At 41.3% G+C, this 21,859-nt stretch overlaps 1 pseudogene; it reads right to left on the bottom strand.

The window, feature by feature from the left end:
* The window catches only part of LOC137751010 (lipoxygenase homology domain-containing protein 1-like), a 101,394-nt pseudogene that overhangs the window by 49,607 nt on the left and 29,928 nt on the right, over positions 1-21,859 (bottom strand).

Genomic DNA, 21,859 nt, shown 5'->3' with positions numbered 1-21,859 from the left:
CAGACAAGCCTCTCAGGCTGGTGAGTGCTGGTTGGCAACAATCTCTGTGCGGGACTCTCTCCGCTTTGCCCTCTGCACCCCTGTGGCTGCGCTCTCCTCCGTGGCTCCGAAGCTTCCCCCGCTGCCACCCCCCACCCCCGTCTCCGCCCACGAAGGGGCTTCTAGTGTGTGGAAACTTTCCCTCCTTCACAGCTCCCTCCCAGATGTGCAGGTTCCGTCCCTATTCTTTTGTCTCTGTTTTTTCTTTTTTCTTTTGCCTTACCCAGGTACGTGGGGAGTTTCTTTCCTTTTGGGAAGTCTGAGGTCTTCTGCCAACATTCAGTAGGTGTTCTGTAGGAGTTGTTCCACACGTAGATGTATTTCTGATGTATTTGTGGGGAGGAAGGTGATCTCCATGTCTTACTCCTCTGCCATCTTGAAGGTCCCCCCTAAGAAAGCCTATATTCTTAAATGCCTAATACTTTCTATTGAACATTATGTTTAAATGGTCTATTTATAAGTTTAAAAGTAAATGATATTACTTAAAGGTTGGTTTCATCTAAATCAAGACATATTAAAAATGCCCCAGCTATTGTTTAATATTGTCAAAGAAGAAGAAAACAAATATCATTCCAAGGCTATTTTACCTTTATTATTTAGAAGTTCTTTTTTGAACATGACTTTAATTTCTCGTTACAATATATTTATTCTCTTCTCAGAGAAAATGGAACATTATGTTTGTTAGAACATCTTATTTTCCTCACTGGAAAATTAAAATTTTATCTTTAGCTCTTTAGTGACTGTAGTCCTAAAAGAACTAACAAAACAGAAATAAATAAATCTACCTACACATATATATGAGCTCAGAGATGTAGAGAGTTGGAAAGAGTGTCACTCTCATCTTTACAAGAAATAAAAGCCTAGACAAACTGTAAATTAATAACTTTTCTTGAGAACTCACCCAAAAATCTAACCCAAAATCTAGGGAGAGACAGGTTTCTGCATAGAGAGACAGGATCTAAATATTTCCTTATGTGGAGCCGATGCCAACAGGTGTCATATAAGTCAGTAAAGTAATTCCCCTAGGAATTTGGAACAAATGCTAAAAGCTAGGTGGGAACTGTCTCAAGAGTGTCACCTCCTCGCAGGCGTTTGCTCCAGGAGACCCATCAGGCATTTGCAGGGAAGACTGGGGAGAACACTAAGAAAGATTTCCTCCTGGTGCTGGCTGGGAGGATGAGCCAGTCTTACAGCAATGCAAGGATTTCAGTTTCCACCAAAAAATCACCACACCACAAAATTGTACGGTAAAAATCACAATATTTCTGGGAAAACGTGCGGTTGGGGAACAACACTCAAAAACTCCATCAGTGACACAAAAAAAGGATAGATACCTAATCAAAGTGGTAGTCAGTCTCATACATGTTAATGGTTAAGAACTATGTAAGGACTGCAATAGATGTTGCACTTTACCCTGAAAAAAACATGAAATTTACTCGTGGAAGGTGTGTGGAAAGAAATGCAGCTTGTGAGTTATAGTCAAGTGGTGGAAGGAGTGTTATCAGAAATTGGAAGGAAATTTTTTAACACCAGATATGGACAGATGTGACAGACAGTGAACTGAGATAGCGGTAGATGCCTGAGATGCGTGTGTGTGTGTGTGTGTGTGTGTGTGTGTGTAGTTTCTATACTCCTTTGTGACCTGGTTCAGTTGGGTGGACTTTCCTGTGTTCCTTGTGGATATCTTATGCATAATGAGCACATGTGAAATTCTAGTTATGCTCAAATTGTTCCTTAATATATCAATCATATTGGAACAAATTCACATTTTCAAAACAAGTGTTATGGCCTAACTAGTTACACTTTATTTCCATCTTAACATTTGTCATTACATCTACTTCTTATCCTAATTTCTAGTCTCAATGCTTCTAAAGAGGTGCCCTCCCCGTTTATGAAACCTATTCTTCCAGCTGTGCTTTTGGTGGCAGTTAAATCAGTGGGTCACTCTGTCCTTCAAGGGGTCTAGCTCTAAGACTTGCAGCAGCTCTCTTCAGCAATTCGATGTAAAAAAACGTCTCTCCCCTGACACCTTCTCCTCCCACTGAAAAGTGGACAACCTCCTTTTCCTGTCAAAGTCCTACTCTTTACCCTGTCGTGCCTCCGTCTAATCTCCTGATTCTCTTCAACCAATAAGCGTAAGGGGAAAGGCTCCACATCTACAGACACCATTTCTCTTCACACCATGACAGACTCTTTACTTCCCTATCAGCTCCCTCAGTAATAGCCTCCTTGTTGGCAAATTCATCCTTTTTCTTTCCATTTCCATGCCCCATTCCTGCAAAGCATCTGGTTGCTGGCCACTGTTTTATTTTCCTGGGGCTGCCATAGCAAAGCACCACAGGCTGGGCGGCTTAAAACAATAGAAACGTGTTCTCTCACCATCGTGGAGGCCAGAAGTCTGAATCCAGTTGTCGGCAAGGCCGTGCTCCGTCTGAGACTCGGGACGGAGTCCTTCCTGCCTCTTTCTAGCTGCTGGTCGTGGCCATCACCCTTGGCTCACAGCAGCCGTCTTCCAATCTGTCTCTGTCCTCACAGCCGTCTCCCTATGTCACTCTTCTCTCTTATTAGGACACCAGTTGTATTGGATCAAGGGCCTGCCTTATTTCCAGTATGACCTCTTGTTAATTTACATCTTAATCACATCTGCAAAGACCCTATTTCCAAATAAGGTCACATTCACAGATGCCAAGTGTTAAGATTTCAACATCTTTTGGGGGGATACGCCCATAACAGTCACCTCTTCTTTCTTGAAACTTTCCTGTTCATTTGCTTTCCAAATGCAATAAAAATATTTTTAAGTTTCTGAATGTTTACTCTGTGTGCCCCCCTCTGTGCTAAACATTTTACATCGGTTTTATATATTCCGCACAATCCTCACAACTCTTAGATAGGTGCAATTATTTTTGCCCATTTTACAGAGGATACAATTTTAAATAGCTGCTCACAAATACACAGCTGGTCAAGTGGCTCAAATGTGAATCTAGGAGATCTGATCCTGACACCCACACCTATCACAATTCTTTGACCAGCAACCCAGGATCACAACTGCTGGGAAAATTAGTGCTTCACGGCTGATCTTAGAAAACATGGCCGAAATAGAATGATGGGAGAAAATCCCAAACAGCAAAGATTTAGGAGAGAATGGGAAGAGAAAGAGACAAAGCAAGAAGGGTAGATTAGTATTTAAAAAGGTTTTGCAAAGAAGGGGAGGAGAACGGTCAGTCGTTTCAGAGCAGAACAAGGGTCGTTTTGAGAACACGGGGGCATAAGCATGTTGGTAGAATGAAAGCAGAGGTTAAACAGAAGCATCCTGAAAAGGCGAGAAGAATAAGGACGGCTGATGGAACACCATCCTGAAAGGCAGAAGAGGATGTGATGAAGACCACACATCGAGGTGCTGGTCATTGAAAAGGCACCATTTCACCAGGTCACCAGAGAGGGGTTAGAGAAAGAAGTTTTTTTCTCTCGTGTCTCAGCTTTACCAAACATCTAACATCTGTCTCAGAGCAGACTTCATTAAACGCCCTTTTTCTCTTCTCCTCACAAAGGTTTTTGGCTTAATTAAGGAGAGGGTCAAGCCATTCTTTGTTGGCATTCCTCCAATAAATAAAACCTGATTACTATCTGCGGCCCATAATCTTTTTGTTTAATATGTAGCCATTGAATGAGAAAATGTATTCCCTCTGAAAAGTGGTTACCTTCTTTTTGTAATTTATTCTGTGTTGGGATTTCGGTTTCTGAAGTTTATTCTGTATTTAAGCAGAGCAACTCCACCGGCTTTTCTCGGTAACAATTCACATGTGAAAATTTGGTGGTCGAGATGTAGATGTCATTCAAAAATACTTCAACTTCTGTGACTCAGGAAAAAAATCAAGGTAAATTGTCCCTAGGATCTGGCAAACACAGGAGAGTCAGTCGTGTCAGCGGGGCACTGCTTAGTGCTGCAATTCCTACGTGTCCGATGCAGTCAGTGTGAAATATCACCAAATTCCAAGCTTCAGGTCCACCAAAAGATAAATAAACAAACACATAAATAAATAAAAGGAGAAGAAGGAGATGAAGAAGGAGGATGGAGGGGAAGAGGAGAGAACAGAAAAGAAAAGTATAAAGAAGAAAGTCACACAGAGTTTTGCCAAAATCAAAATGACATGCTGGCTCCCATTTAGCTAATGGCTAATAATTTGTAGATCCGCACAGACATCTAACCTGTAAACAGTGAAAAGGCCCAAGAGGAACGTTCCTGCTCTTAACATGCACACTCACTGCCGTTCTCCAGGCCGCCAACCTAGTCTGGGCTCCCTCTGCACTTCCTCCTGCCTGTAGCCTCCACTCGTGTTTCTGCACAGACCCCCATCCCAGCAATAGCCACCCACCAGCCATCTGCCAAACTGCCTTCCTGCCCTCATTCATCGGAAGAATTATCTTAAATCCCACCCCATCAGGAAGACTACCCCAGTCTGTGGGCAGGATTTTAAGAATCAGCCTCAGGAATATAAAGACAAGAATGTTTTATGCTTTATATAAAGTGCTTTAATTGTGAACTCTTTCAATCTGTACAGTAGCATTATAAGGTATTATTGTACCCATTTTACAAAGGAGGAAATTAAAGCTTAGAAGCATTAAGTGGTTTGTCCACATTTCCTAGATAGTAAAGGTCAGAGTTGGAACTCAAATAGAGGTCTTCTAATTCCTGCTGGTATAAATTGTTCTTAAAAAGGCAAAAATGTATGATGCACTCTATTCTAGGAACATAAGCGATACTCAAATGATTGTGCAAGTGCCCTGTGAGCTCTTAATAAATATTAAACCTATTCATCTACAAAATTAATTGCCTTCATACAGTAGTAAACCAGAAGCAGGAAACTGCCTTCTAGGAGTGAAGGGCTTAGCCACTAACTTTTCCCAAGCAACAGAGAGAGAGTACTATTTAGTGTTTCAATTTGCAAAAATGCAATGAAAAGCTCAGCTGAATCTCTGGGCAGGTTTATAAGCAAATAATAACCATATAAGATACATGGGATTCCTTTATGATGCCCTCCAAGTGAGAAAGATCGCAAAGGAAATTTAACAATGAGTGCCCCAAGGGAAATGAGCAAATATTCAACAGATTTCAGCCAAGTCATTGTCATTAAACTTTCATGCTTTCAACATGAATATTCAGGAGTGTCTCGTCTATGTCAGTCAATGGATAAGATTCAGGAGTTAGCAACTGAACGAGGTCCAGCCCCTACAGTCTAGGAGCTCTTCTCTGTCTGCTCTCTTTAAACTTTCTGCTCTAATGGACTCTTGCTCTGATTTTGTCTTGGTCATTTTTCTAGAGATGTCTCATTTTTTCCAGCCTGTCTCTCAGTGACATTTCAGGTGCTCCTATAGGGTTGACTCTGTAGTCTACGGAGGGTAGCTGTCAAAACTGCTGCAAAGCCTGACATTATTTTGCAAGCCTTTTTTTGAGGGAAGAATCTTTCTCCACTCTCTATACCATCCTACAATCAAGGTTCCCTTCAAGACCTATGATTGGGTCAGGAGAACATTACAGTTGCCCCACTGCCACATACAACATGAACCAGTTATACAAAAGGGAAATTTTCACTGTTCTGACAGTAATGAGATAGTCAGTGTTTCAACACTTCTTGGCTGGTAGCTCTTAAATTTCATGGATTCGGTCACATGACATATTATAGGCACAAAGTCACATTTACATTGGGTCAGTTCTTATTTGTCTTCAGCAGATTACAGAAATCACAGCCATAAATAGAAGATTTCATAGAGGAATATAAGTTTAATAGGATAGAACAAAATATGATAAAGGGTAGAGCATGACTTCTGGAATGACATATTGAGTCCCTCCATGTATCCACTCCTCCAAAAATGCAATAGCAAAAATGATTGAAATCAAAATTTTAAGAACTCTGGAAATTAACCAAAGGCTCGCAACAATCTGAGGAGTACTTATTCAATGAAAACTCTAAACCTTGGTAAGAACAGAAGGGTTTGTGTACTGTAACTTGATCTACTTCCATTTTTCTCTCACCAGTTCCACAATATCCTTAAAAATCAACAACCTTGCAACCACGGTGGCTGTGAAAACCAACAGGAAGCCTGTGTACTTCCAGGCACAACACAGTCAAACTACTGAAAACCAAAAATAAGGGGAGAACATCGGAAGCGGTAAAAGAAAATGACTCATCACATACAAGGGATCCTCAATAAAATTAACATCTGACTTAGAAAACATCAGAGAGCGGTAGGATGACATCTTCAAAAGACAAAAGAAAAATTGTCAACTAGGAATTCTACATGCTAATTAAGACATTCCGAGAATTCATCAGTAGCAGAACAGCCTTACAATAGAAACTAAAGGGAATCCTTTAGGTTGAATTGAAAGGACACCAGAAGTAATTCAAACCCATACCACTGAGAAAGTTAAAAGACAACTCACAAAATGGGAAAAAACATTTATAAGTCACATATGTGATAAGAGACTCATATCCAGAATATATAAAGAACTCAAATTCTTTAGTAAAAAGATAAATAATCCAATTAAAAATGAGCAAAGAATTTGAATAGACATTTCTCCAGTGAAGATATACAAATGTCCAACCAGCACATGAAAAGATGCTCAACATTATTAGTCATTAGGGAAATGCATCTCAAAACCACAATGAGACATCATGTCACACCCACTAGGACCACCACGATCAAAAAACAGACAATAATAAATTTCCGTGAGAAGGCAGAGAAATAAGAGCCCTCAGACATTGCTGGTGAAAATGTAAAAATGTTTCAGCCACTTCGGAAAACAATTTGGCAGTTCCTCAAAATGTTAAACATAGAGTTACTATGTGATCCAGTAATTCTACTCCTAGGTGTCTACCCAAGAGAAATGATAACACACAAAAGCGTGGATGTTCATAGCAGCATTATACCGAATAATTATTCCTATTCATAGCTGAAAAACAGAAACAACCCAAATGCCTATCAATTGATAAATGGCTATATAAAATGTGGTCTATCCATACAATTAAATATTAACCATAAAGTATGAAATACTGATACTTGCTACAACATGGATTAACCTTAAAACATTATGCTAAATTTTAGAAAGCTATACACAAAAGACTCCATGTTGTATGGTTCCATTTATGTGAATTATCTAGAACAGGCCAATCTGTGGAGATAGAAAGTAAATTACTGGTTTCCAAAGGCTGGAGAATAGGGGGTTGGAGAGTTACTGCTATTGCATATGGATTTTGGGGGGAGGGTTATGAAAATGTTCTCAAATTAGAGCGTGGTGACGGTTGTACAACTTTGAGAATATATTAAACACCAAAAATTGTACACTTTAAACAAGTGAATGTTATGGTATGTGAATTCATCTTCATAAAGCTCTTTTAACAAAATGGTAAGAAGTGAAGATAACTTACATAGATCCACAGTCACATACGGTAGCTTGCAACAAGGTGCTGAGAAATTTTAATTAAAAGATTCACAGACTTAGGAAGTGAACTTATGGTTACTGGGAGGAAGGGTGGAGGCAGGGATACTTAGGGAGTTTGGGGTTGACATGTACACACTGCTATATTTAAAATGGATAACCAACAAGGACCTATTGTATAGCCCAGGGAACTCTGCTCAATATTATGTAACAACCTAAATGGGAAAAGAATTTGAAAAAGAATAGATACAGGTATATGTATAACTGAATCACTTTGCTGTACACCTGAAACTAACACAACATTGTTAATCAACTATAATCCAATATAAAATAAAAAGTTAAAAAAAATTTTTTAATATATCATCAGTTTTACTGCAGGGCAAAAAAAAGAAAGATATTAAACACTACATATGGCAGAAATAAACACCATGATTTGGGGTGTGTAGTAATGATTTAATAACAATTAAAATTTACCAATTACTATGTCTTGCTGGGCACTGTGCTATAAATTAGACACTTTTACAAAGTCCTTTGTCAGAATAGATCAAGAGAATCCCATTTCTCAGAAAGCGTCATAAGGAAATAAGACAGCTTTGGTTAGAAAAAGGAAGAAACTACGGTAAAAAATGCCTTTGTTACAGCATTATTTATAACAGCGAAAACCTAGAAGCCATTTAAATGTCCAACAATAGCGAAGTGCTCATCTACCTTTGGTAAATGCAGTGGTAAATTTCATATACATAATATTTAATCCATAAAAATTATAACTGGGAAGACTAGCTCCTTGTTTAAATCAGGGGCTACAAATTTGCTTATGTGCTACAATATTAATAGCAAACATTTATTGAGCATTTCAGGTACTGCTCTGAACACTTTCCACGGATTAATTCATTTCATCCTCATGGTAACCCTCTGGGGTCAGTGATATTCAGGCGCACAGCAGTTAAGTAACTTGCAGAGGTCAGCATGCCAGTAAGAGGTAGGGTCAGCATTTGAATCTTGGCCATCTGACGCCTCAGACCGTGCTTTAGCCTGGACCACCTTTGGTGGAGGCTGGACCACCTTTCCAGCAAAGCATTGTGCTCCATGGATACGGACAAAGACCAAAAAAGATATTCCAAATGGAAATATCTGACTTGATGGCAAGGTTAGGAGTACATGTTTTCACTCTAACTCTTTAACTTTCTAAAGTTCATATACTTTGTTGGCTTTATACAAATAAAAAGCGGGGCAGAAACAAAAGTCTTGTATTCCTGTCATTATTTTTGTTTCCCAGCTCCCTCAGAATAAAAGATTTCATGTTTACCAAGAAAATGTAATGCAAATGCAATACCAAAGCAAACAAACAAAACTTTTCTCTATTCCATCTTAGAGAATGTGTCTTGTAATATGTCTTAGTAAGAAAGTTATATCAATTTTACCTTGAATATATCTGCATGGTTGGGGTTAAACAGCTGGTGTTTCCCAGATCCCAAAATAATAGGACCTGAACATCTCGTTTCTCCATAGACATAAAGGGATACTGTTGCCGCGGTGCCAGCATTCTCAAGATCCCCAGTGACAACAGTCACCTTCCAATCTCCTTCTGCAAAGGAAAAAGGAAATCAATATGAAATTGTGGAGGAAAACCATATTGATACTAGGAAATGAGGAATTCTACGTAATCTACTTAGTTATGAAATGAATAATTTGTGAAGTTAAGAAGTATTAAAATCATTGCTAATCATGGACTCCCTTTTGGAAGGTAGCATGTAGAAAAGTTTTGGCAATATGATAGCATTTTAACTACAAAGCAAATAAGCAGTGGGCTTTTCATGACAACAGATACTTTGGGGGAATTTAGCACTAGGTGTTTGGCTGGCAGATTTAGGAGTCTATTTAGGCATCACTGTCAGATCTGTGCGTGGGAATGGGTGACAGACATGCTGACAGCCTAACATGAAGGCATTATCTGCACTAGGAGTCACCCTTTCACAAGCCGGGGCTAGTGACACAGTTTAGAGATCCGAGAAGAATCATGGTGAGGATGCGGGAGACCTAAAAACAAAGCAAAAAGAGCTAAAAATTTTTTCAAGGAAAAATACTGGAGTCCCTTAAGGGTTGGAATGTTGTAGGTGGGACCTAGCAAAGGAAGTTGGGTTTGGGAGAGGGAGGATGAAGAGAAGAGGTATTTGAAATAAAGAAAGACAACATATCATGTAAGCAGAATGCATGGCTGAGCTCCCTGCCCTGGTGGTGCTGGGAACACAGGAAGGCTGAGCGAGCAGAGCATGACAGAAAACATCTTTTTAAAAGACCTGCAGCTTGTTCTATGGTTGTTTAGTTGGAAAGACAAATTGAGATGGTATTTATTTGATCATTTTGTGCACTCTGGATAACTATACCATCAACCCCACAGCAGTAAACCCTCTGACGCTGAGGCACGCCAGGCAGTCAAGCGTAACAGAGGATGAGGTCCTGTCTGCTGGGAAATCTATGCAGGGCACACAGTCTACTCATCACGGGTCACCCCTGGATTACAGGGACAATTTAAAGACGTCTTTCTTGTCATTTCCAAAGGCTCCATGAACACACGCCACCTTGTGAGTATTTTTTACATTTTCAAAATGTGATTAAGACCCACCACCAACCCGGACACCTGAGTTCTCAGCAACGTCTCCACCAAGACGTCATCTTCCTTTCACTACATAATGTATTCTCCCCTCCCCAATGTGTCCACAAAGAGCACTCATATATCTGATTGCTTTAACACAACTTGGGTCAAGTAAATTTTGCGTAATGTTAGATTTGATAATGAAGGCGGAGCTTAAGGCTTGCTGCCAAGATGGCCCAGGAGTACAGACCTGAGAAAGGACCCCTCCGCCCCTTCTACCCTGTGGCAAGTATGCTTTGAGGAACTGCTATTCATGTAGGAAAATAGGAAACGTGCAAATTTCAAACTATAATTCCACTGAGAATCCTATCACGATATCGATTCTTATAGAAAGCTTTCCACCTGGGCTTTGATGAACAATTCAAGAAGTTAAAGAATCTCTTTCCTTTTTTTTTAGATCTTTCCCGTCTCATCCTCGTCTCCTTCCCTGCCACCTGAGCCTGCCCTGGGACCTGGCATCGTGCTCTCATGGGGAGAAGGTCAGGAATGAGTTTGCACATCAGCTTGGATGTCTTGTTTACTAAAATAGAGACAAACAACAATGATCTATGGATTTATATAATACTCTTGTGTTCTTCCCTTTTGGAATTAGCATGTCACCAGGACATGAGCTTTAAAGGTGGCGTTACTAATGAAATATCTAATGTGATGATTTTTGTTGATTTTCAACTTTTCCTGGGCATAATTTTCTTTTCTACCGCTGGACAAAAATAAGTATTTTCCAATATTTCTATAGTATACTTTTAAAACATGATCGCTTAACTTCTCTACGAATGTCTCAGTATCTAAAATACAAAATAGGAACATTTGTAGAAAATAACATAGAGGAACACTCTGAGTCTATATTTAAAAGTTCTACTGTCCTAAGAAACAGTTTATTTTTATCAGAGTTAAAAATATGTTCATAATTTTTGTATTGCTTATAATATGTGTCACAGTTACAAGTTTTTTTTCTGTAATTTGTGAAACTTTTTTCACCAAAAAAATCAAAAGAACATGAGTTTGGATATTCTGTCTATACAAGTTTTTCTTTTTTTTTCTTTCCTTGTAGCTGCTATCTATTCAACCAAGGAATCATACGCAAAAATACTATCATCTGTTAACCCCTTTAGAAATCATTTCTATTAACTCAAAACTCCCAAAGGAAGAAACAGAATTTCATGTAATTGAAGTCTAAATATTTCTATGTTTACCAGTGTTTTGAAAGGCTTAAAAAATACCATTGTTGATAATCTACCTCAGACTGTCCCATTTTATTCTCTTTTTGTTGGCTTTTGACCTTAAATTTGGGAAGATACTAAATCCTGCTACAGAAAAAAGAAAAATTTTCTTGGAGACTTTGTCCTAGTAGGCTTATTTTTCTTTTGTGTCAAAAATATTTTTAAAGAAGTCTAGATATACTTTATGATCTCTAAATAGCCCGTTAACAGTTTGGATTTCTTGTCAATAAGGAAGTAAGGTTTAACAGGAACTTTCACTTTAAAAATGAAAAGTATAGGCTCTGTCGTTTGACATTCCTATGCACCTAAGGGCAATAAGTATATATACAATTGAACTAGAAAATCCTGAACTTCAGGACACAAAGCTATGCCAACAATTGGAATTCCATAATACTTGCTAACCAGCTGGTTTACAGATATTAAGTGTCCATATTACGTACAAGCCTTGTGATGGGCATTCAAGAGGCTCTAAGGGACCACATGAGTCAAATTAGGAACTCCGACTCAACAGAGTGATTCACCAGCAAACCACAAGCTAAGCGTTCTTCCTTTGGAAAGTTCATAGACCAGGGTTGGCAAATTATGGCCCACTGGCCAAATCCAACCTGCCACCTGTTTTTGTAATTAAAGTGTCACTGGAACCAGCACCCTCGTTTGTTTATGGATTGTCCGTGGGAGCTCTTGTGCTGCATGGCAGGGTTGAGTAGCTGCCACAGAGACCACACGTCTTGCAAAGCCTAAGATGCATATTAATCGGCTCTTTATCATAAAAGTTTGTTGATGCCTGCCCTAGATGACCAATACAACTCAAAAAGGTCCTCTCCAGCCTGCATTAGAACATGTGCTGGTTCAGATTGAACATGTGGGATATAAACAAGGCATGCAGAGCAATCATGCCCCATTGATTTCCCAGCTCACGTAACAGTTTCCAAGCATGCCCCAATCCACAAACACCAGGTTTATTTACAACAGGCAGCCTGGACAAACCAGGCGTATCCTGCTGTGTCATGCTGCATGATTTACAGAAGTCCTCGCTGATAACACCCAACCCACTTGTTCTTCTGCAACGTGACCACCCTACTGCTCTGTAAAGAGGTGGAGTCTATTTCCCTCCCCGTGAGTCTGGGTTGCCCTTGGCCAATACAACGCAGCAGAAGTGACATTCTGGGACTTGCGAGTCTAAGTCAGCCTGGGTCTGTCAGAACACTCTCTCGCGGCCCCCGGAGGCACACAGCGAGGCTTCAGGCAGGTAGGTAACTCCAGGTGAGCACCTGCGGCCGCACGAGTGAGCTGCAGGAGAGTCCAGCTCGCCACCCCTTCAGATAAGCACACTGCAGAGCGATCGGACTGAAATCACAGGAGATTCACCTAGGCAAACCCACTTAGCTGAGCCACATCAATCTACTGAAAGATAACGATAAATCACTGTTTTGAGCCACTAAGTTTTGGGGTGGTTTCTTGTGCAGAGAAAACTGGAGCAGCTGTTGAGACCATTTCACAGACAGGAGCTCTCAATTATCTTTTTACTTACAGATACCGTTTGTGTTTTTTCCAGGAGGTCTGATTGTTAGCATGTATGCAAGGGATTTGACTGAGGCATCCCTTTCACTTCCCAGGTAAAGGGGGGAAAAAAAATAGATTGCAGGCCTGCTGTTAACTTTTTCCTCTCCAAATTTTCTTACTAATTGGAGGTTTATCTTCAGGAAGGCATGAGCGAGTTATTTTGGTGAACAAAGTCCCTGTAGCTGGTGGAGTTCAAAGCCCTTTCTTAGATCTGAGCATTTCATCTTTATCTTCTTCTGTGCATTCTGTTACAGGGGTTCATGGACTTGACTTTGTGGCTCAGAAAATTGCCCCTGTGGTTGAATATAGAAACTTCTGTGTCTAGACGCAGTTTCAGTTACTTGGCAACTCTCCACTGAATGAATACTCAAAGAAATGTAGGGAGGATGCATGTAAATTAAGCTCTTACCGTGTACTTGATTGTTCACATACTGAGGGAAAAGTCTTCAAGCTGCCTGCCATGAAGTCACACAAAGCACAGTAAAAACTATGGCACTGGCACAGTTTGCTTGATGACACACACACAGCAGCACATGCCCCTGACACGAACCCAAGCATCACAGGGAGATGCAGTGAAGGTAACAAAACCCAGTGCACCTGTGCAGATGCACCTCCGCGGGCCTGGTTACGGGGAGGGAAGGTGGGGTCAGCCTATGAAGACAGGTACCACACGGCCGCAGAGATGCTTGCGCAGCGCCTGCTAGGTGGAGGGGAGCGTCGGCGCAGGGGAGATGGAAGAGAAAGAGAACTGCGGGCCCTAATGTTAAACAGATCCGCCTCCACCCCGAAGCCCCCAGGGGAGGGTCCCCCAGACGCCAGGTGGTGAATCCAAGAATTCCTTCCACCCACCGTCCCTTGGCTCCTTGAGAGCGGTCTTTCCCCATCTTTACTTCCACAGCAGTATTTTAACCTTACTTACAGATCGGCAAGCCTGTCATATGCTTAACTCAACTCTGCTGGTGATACTGATACCCGCCGAGCCGCAGCACCCCCGAAAGCAGCCTCGACCCCCGAGGCCCCTCTCACAGGACGGCTTTGCTTTGCTCCACCCTCCAGCCATCCAGAGGGCCCCTTCCCACCTCCAGGCTCAGCCAGGATGTCCCTCCCCTACCTCTTCTCCTCCCCACCCCACCACCCCGGTGAACACCTTTGACCCCGGGCTCAGCTCAAGGTCGCCCCCTCTAAGGAGAGTTTCCAGACGCCCTTCACAGTCACGAGAATGAAGCCTGCCCCTGCTCTCCTGGACTGGGGCACACTTCAGCCCTTAGACATGTAAATTAATGCCACCTCTCCACGCCTCCCACCCCCTGAAGGACACGTTTCTATCTTAAATGTCCCTGTGTCCCCAACGCCTAGCACAACATCAGCACACGGTAGCCTCTCAGACAAAGAACGAGTGAAAGATGCATACAACATTTGGGGATCTGTTAAGAAGTATTTTGAAAAGTAAAGACCTCATGGGTGAGGAAGGGCACTCAAGGTATTATTAGGAATGTTTCAGCACAATATAAAAATATTTCTCAATTAACAAGCAACAAGTCTTTCTGATGATATGTCACTAGTGTTGTTTTTTGTACAAAGGACAAGGACATTGTTATTTACCTCATAATTGGTCTTGTTATTAGCACAAAGATAATAGAAACAATATTGACCTCGTAGGACCCAAATTTTGAAGGGTAAGTAAATACATTTCAATAAGATTGGCAAAGATATTGTAAATAAGACAAATTGCTACTTTATTCTAATTTTGATAATTTTATCTCCAAACAACTCTATGTATATAAACTCACAAGTCCTTCAAAATACAGCCTCATAAGAGGATCATGAGATTTTTTGAAATTTTTAAGTACTTTACAAATATTTTTATTCTTCCAAGAGACAAATATTATTAATCCTATTATACACGTAAAGCAATAGAGAAATTACATGCTGACTACCACAGGAGTTGGGAAAAATTTGATTCTGAATTAGAAACAGTTATGCTTCCTAGAATAAAATGGTTTCAAGCAATGCTTAATATTCTCCACTTTAAGTCCAGAAAACAACCATAGAACACTATCAGCAATGGATCTATTATATATTTCATATTGATATTGGATTAGGGTAACCTTTTGTCGTTCCTCTGGTTCTGTTCACTATGTATTGCTGTGGTGAAGGACACCCCGGTTCTAAATGGAGAAGCAGCACCAGAGACCGCGGACAGCGGTGCAGCCTGCCCCCCCACCCCGCCCGCTCCAGCCCAGATGCTGGTGCAGTGGGGCTGCTGCCAGATGCTCAAGACCCGTGACACATCTCATCACCAGGGAAAGGAGTTTAAAAATGAGCATCTACTGCATACAAAAGATGCACCAGGGTCTGTGTAAGCGCTTTATAGATATAATTTTACCTAATCCTCACAGCACCCTGATCGTTTCTGTTATTGTCTTCGTTTTATACGAAGGAACTGAGACACAGGGAAACACAGTGATTTCCCCAAGCCATGCAGGGAGGAAGTGGTGCCATCCAGATTTAGAACCCACACTATTAACCAGGATGCTCAGTAGCCTCTCCGCATGCTGGAACCTGTTACACGTCACTGTTCAGGTAGAACGACTGTTCTCTAGGGCAGCTTACCACCAATCCCCTGCCCCTCTGGGTAGTATACTCAGCTCCACTTCAAACCTCGATCCTTGGCAGGGAAGACGGCATCACAGCTAAACGGCAAGTTCCTGTCAGGTGCCCAGGTTCCCTGTGATCAGCCTCAGCCTGGATCCAGCTTCTCATCAGAGGCGTTTCTGCCTCGTCCTACCCCAAATCCCCTCAGACTTACACTCGCTGCTAACCTCCCCGTGCCCCTCCGCCTCTGCTCACCACCACCTCACTCTGGCTGACCTAGCGGCCTCCCTGTGGGTATTCGCTAACAATTCTCAAGTGCTTTGTGCTCTGATCGCCGAGCAACTTACTAGGTCCAAACCTACCTTCAGAAGCACATCGCTGTACGCCAGTCACTAGAGCAGCAACCCATGACCTTCACTTTACGTGGAAGTCAAGTCTTGACTGAGGTATGCACGTCCACGTGAGCTACCCTCTACCAGTTCTGCTGCTGTGGTCATCGATTGCTGTGCAGCAAACCACCCTAAACTTAATGCCGTAAGACAACAATGCTTGCTGCTTTTGCCAATGCGTCTGCAGTTTGGGGCAGGCTTGGCAGCGAAGGCTCTTCTCTGCTCCACACGCTGTCAGCTGGGGTGGTTCCATTGCGGGCGGGGGGATCTGCTTCCAGGATGGCTCTTACACGACTGGAAGCTCCGCCAGGGCCCAGGGCGACAGCCTCTGTGTCTCTGCAAGCAGACCTCTCCATGTGGTCTAGGCCTCCCCATAGCATGGGGGCTGCGTTCCAAACATCCCCAGAGAGAGAGAGAGGCAAAGCCAGGCAGAAGCAACATCGCCTTTCAGGACCTGCAGTGCACAGCAGAAATGTCACATAGCGCAACTTCTGCCACACACGCTTAGCTGAGGGAGTCTTAAAAGTCTGCCCAGGTGACTCCACCTTCTGATGAGGAATTGGCAAGGTTCTGGAAGAGTATATGGGACAGGAAATGTTATAACTGCAAACATTTGTAGCAGATGCAGTCTGCCCCCTCCCGACACTCCTCAGCCCCCTTTTCCAACAGAACCACTATTCTCTAGTTCAGTGGATCCCAACAGGGGGCTGATTTTGCTTCCAGGGGACATCTGGTGATGCCTGGAGACATTTTTTATGGTCACAACTAGGGTTGAACGTTACTAGCATGGAGTGGGTAGAGGCCAGGAATGCTGCTACACATCCTATGATATACTTGACAGTCTCCACAACAAAGAATCACCCAGCCCCACATGTCAACAGTCTCAGCGTTGAGAAACCTTGCCTCAGATTAAGTAAGAACCACTTGATTAATTTATTTCACCCCAAACCGTACTACGTTATCTGTGAATTATCTCTAAACACAAACTGGTTGAAAGTAGGCTCTCTGTGGCAATGTGTCTGCATAGCTGTTGGATATTCTGAAGATGCTGAGATCACAGTATTTCTGTGTTAATGCCAAATCCATTCCATTCAATCACTGTGTTGAATTATGGGTTTTTTGTCTCAGTCAGGGAAAGGCGCGGACCAATATTCTAGAATCAATGGCACAGGAATGACTAGCCAAACACTGGCTATTTAATGGCAGGAGAAAATGAGGCGAAAGCCAAGCAGGGGCCTGGGAAGCCCTGCCTCTTCCTGGCTGCTCACTTAGCTCTTCCTTAGACCCACGCCGAAGGTTCCTGGCACCGAACAGCAAGTCCCAGAAAACATCTGGCCTCTGCTGAGGAGAGCACGCTAGGCTCAACTTCCTCCTGGGGTTCCACACCTGTTCACACACGGCCCCCTCCTGCCCATCAGTCCCTGGAGTCTGATGACCCGGGTGGAGGCTGTGTGTGTCAGGGCCGGTGAGGCAAGCCCAGAGGCGGCTTTGCTGGCACGTCCGCTGCACACACTGCGGGCACTTCGCTGCGACGCTGGCCCCTATCCCACCCCACCCCCCGTTCCCAGGTACCCACGGTGTGTCCTCCTCTCCAGCAAGCCAGACTGACACGGGCAGAAGGTTCTGACGCAGGAGCTCATTACTGTCCACACAGCCACTGAAAACTGTGCCATAAGTGATCGGAGCAGGGGGCAATCCCAAGCCATCGACATTAAATTCGGGATGCAGGAGGATTTCATAGGATAGTTTATGTTCTTAATTATGTTTAGCTGAGGCTAATAATTAAATTTCAGTTTCTTCCCCAGAGCAGATGCCATGTGGGTTGTGAGGCCAGTGAGCATATATGGAAAATAGAATCAAGAAGAGAGGAAATATTTTAACATATTTACCACAGATAATCCACCAAGTTGCTAACAATCATGCTACAAAGAGTTGGCATTGCCTGTAAACAAGTGAGTAAGCGCTCCAAGAATGTTACAGCCCCTCAAGTCAGAAACCCTTGAGGGTGTGTAGGAAGCAGAGTCATTTAGAGTGAAGCAGTTTTGTATAATGGTTAAGCGCTGAGTTCTTTCTTTCACTAACTTCTTGACTTAAGACCAGTTTCTAATGCTTCTGAGCCAGTTTCCTGGGATGGGATTTTTACCCCCCCAACTCCCTGCACTATAACACCATTAGATTCCAAATAAATTGCAAAAACAAAAACAAACACAGAAAAAAACTCAAAACCCCAAACTTTTTTGTTCATTGTTTCATTCCCAAGGAAGTTAAGAAAAATCCCCAACGCCAAATAACAATAACGATAAAAGGGGCCGTCGGCAGAAACCAAGGGGTGAGCACAGTCGAAATCAAGACGGCTAGGGACCTCCCTGGTGGCGCAGTGGGTAAGACTCCGCGCTCCCAGTGCAGGGGGCCCGGGTTCAATCCCTGGCCAGGGAACTAGATCCCACATGCATGCCGCAACTAAGAGTTCGTGTGACACAACTAAGGAGGCTGCCGGCCGCAACTAAGGAGCCCACATGCCGCAACTAAGGAGCCAGCACAACCAAATAAATAATAAAATAAATAAAAATTTAAAAAAGAAAACAAAACAACCCGGCTGAGCTGTTGTGGAGGTGCCGAGGCCCCGGGCTGGGCTCCCGAGCAGGTGGGAGCTGGCCGGCCCGGCAACTTCGGAAGTGAGCCCAAAGGGGCTGCAGCCCTGGTGACAGGTGGGCCAGCAAATACCTGTCAGCAAAGGGAGTTTAGCAGAAACGCAATTTGTCTCCGCAAAGGTTCTAGGTGGAAAAGAGATTCATAAGGATAATAACAATAATGATAATAATCTCCCCTGACAGTTAAAAACATCCTTTCACTTGGGCCCGGAATGAGGTTGAAAGCTAAAGATCCAAAAATATGGCCTAATAAGTTGGAAAAATAACACAACAAAGTAAATCCAAAGCTACAGATGATATATACACACACATAAACCTACACATTCTTAATGTCTGGGGGAAGTTAGAAGGCGTTCCCTTAAAGCAAGAACAGTACAGACTATGGAGTCAAACCGTCTGGATTCAGATTCTAAATCTGCTATTTGCCACCTGTGTGACTTCAGGCAAGCTAAAAAAGTCAAACAAACAAACAAAAAAACTTCTCTGTCCTTTAGTTTCATCACCTGTAAAATGGAGCAGTGATACTATCTACCTCATGGGTTATTGTGAGGATTACATAAGTGAATATATCTAAAACACTCAGCACCGACATAGCAAATCCTGTATGGGTTCACTGCTAATGTTCCCATTATTGCTTCTGCACATTGTACCAGGGACCTAGATAGCATCTTAGGACAAGAAAAGGTGCCTGATTATTCACATGTGATACGGCCGTTTTTCCAAATCATTCAAAAGTATCTTGAGAAAATTTATTAGAATTAGAATTAATTTAAATGTACTTATTATTATAGAATTAATATAAACGTATTGGCATTAATAAGAGGGTTTAGTATAGTGGCTAGCTATAAGAGCGTTACACAGAAGGCGCTGACCAGTTAGAAAATTCAATCCAGCAATGTACATTAAAAATATTATCTCATGACCAAGTCCAGTCTAACTCAGAAATGCAGTTTTACTATGGCAATGATTTTACCTATAGAATTATATTTATGTTTATAAGGTGTCAAGCTTTGGAAAATATGTCTTAGATAATTGTGGGAGTTCATTAAACATGACACAGAGTCAGTGATGGTACCTAATTGTACTTATTATTAATCACCCCAAGATGAAATTAGCTCAGCTGATTCCTTCCTTTTCCTTTCCTTCTACCATTACACTGAAATAGCATATTTTATGCAGCAACATAAAAAGGGATGAATTATGTAAATGTGCTTCATATACTTTCAAAATCTAAGACTCACGGTTGCTCCTCAGCACTTAACCACAATGGAACCCCGCCTCATCAGGTTAGACTTCCTAACTTCTCAAGGTTCTTGCCACACCATAAATTAGCTTATTCACCTAACGATAAGACTATCAATGTATTTCTAGAATCATATTGAAACAGAGCAGGGACCCCACTTTCGGTAACAATACCCCAAGACATATTAAAGATCATATTCTTCAGAATTTAAAAATGAAATAAAATAAAAGAGGATCATTCACAGACAAATGATAGTGTCTCACGAACTAAGGTCTGTGATTAATCCACATTAGTACTGTAAAAAACAAAAACAGACCTAGAGTCTGTCATACAGAGTGAAGTAAGTCAGAAAGAGAAAAACAAATACCGTATGCTAGCACATATACATGGAATCTAAAAAAAAAAAAAAAAAAGCATGGTTCTGATGAACTTAGGGGCAGGACAGGAATAAAGACGCAGACATAGAGAATGGACTTGAGGACACGGGGAGGGGGAAGGGTAAGCTGGGACGAGGTGAGAGAGTGGCATGGACATATATACACTACCAAATGTAAAATCGATAGCTAGTGGGAAGCAGCCGCATAGCACAGGGAGATCAGCTCGGTGCTTTGTGACCACCTAGAGGGGTGGGATAGGGAGTGTGGGAGGGAGACGCAAGAGGGAGGAGATATGGGGATATATGTATATGTACAGCTGATTCACTTTGTTATAAAGCAGAAACTAACACACCGTTGTAAAGCAATTATACTCCTATAAAGATGTTAAAAAAAAGAAGACATTTTAGTGAGGCCATAAGAATAAACTAAAACCACAGAAATAATAACCAAAAAACCCACCTTATAATAGTTTATTCTAATCAAAATTTCACTGATAAACTATATCTACCAAACTCCTAGGTAAACACCTCTGCTGTATAATGTAACTTCACTATATTCGGTAACACTTATATTGATTACATGGCTAATATTATTAACAAAGGAATTTCAACATTTTCATCCTTAATTAGAATCTTCAGTTTAAAACTATTAGCCTCTATTATTCATATATGCCCTGCCAAGTTCTGGAATTAATGGATAATTTTCTACTTAGAATGTCATTTCAAGCTTTATTACTTAAGGGCTTATTGTAAGACACAGACCTTTTGAGACCCCTTAAAATTACCAAGTGATTCCACAACATTAATAAAATTCTGTCCATATTAATACATGCACAGCCTTTTCTCTATAAATAACTAAAAAACATAAAGTAAAATATAAGCCAAAATGCAATTTCTAATATCAATAAATGCAAATGCTAATTATCAGCTTGGACATGATGTTTGCATCTCAGCAACCATCCTAGTCAGTACGGGACTTTATGAATATAATAATGCTAGCATTAAACCTTGCCTGGTTTCAAATTACCACACACAGTACAAACATTTTTGAAAACACAGAGGTTTGCTGACTTGACATGCATATTAGGAATCCGTATTTACCTCACTCAGATCAGCTTTAAAGTGTAAACATATTAATAACACAGTTGCAAGTTGATTTTAAGAGGATCTAATAGCAAAAGCTAATCTCAAAAGACGAAAAATAAAACTGAGAAACCAATATGCAAAGTTAGTGGTTAAAAAAAAGTATATTAATAGAAATTAATCCTTTGAAAAATAATTATTTCCCCCATACATTTAAATTATTGAAGGGAAAAAGCTTTTGTGGCTAAAGTTGCTTATGTTCGTTTCTTTATAAATCAAGCTATAATTTAATACCTGTTTCTAGATTCATTTTAAGTATTTTTAATCAATAGTTTATACTCAATAAGAATATATTAAAAATTGTACACGGCAGGTAATCTTAAAACAGAAATAAATTATTTCAGATAATTCAAAAGACAAAGGGTGGTAACAACATTTACCATTTGCTTCCTCTTGTATTTTAGCTTGATGATTTATTTGCATTTCTGAAAAAATAAAAGCGAAGTGCAGTTAATGATAGATCTGTCTGATGACATTATAAATGGGAGAAAAAAAAAACTGTGACTTTAACTCTTAAATGGAAGCAAATCCTTGGGTTGATTTTTAACTTAC

This window comes from Eschrichtius robustus, chromosome 17 (genome assembly GCF_028021215.1).
Source record: "Eschrichtius robustus isolate mEscRob2 chromosome 17, mEscRob2.pri, whole genome shotgun sequence".
NCBI classification, from domain to species: domain Eukaryota; kingdom Metazoa; phylum Chordata; class Mammalia; order Artiodactyla; family Eschrichtiidae; genus Eschrichtius; species Eschrichtius robustus.
The sequence above is the reverse complement of the archived record's forward strand: the minus strand, read 5'-3'. Positions and strand labels throughout refer to the sequence as shown.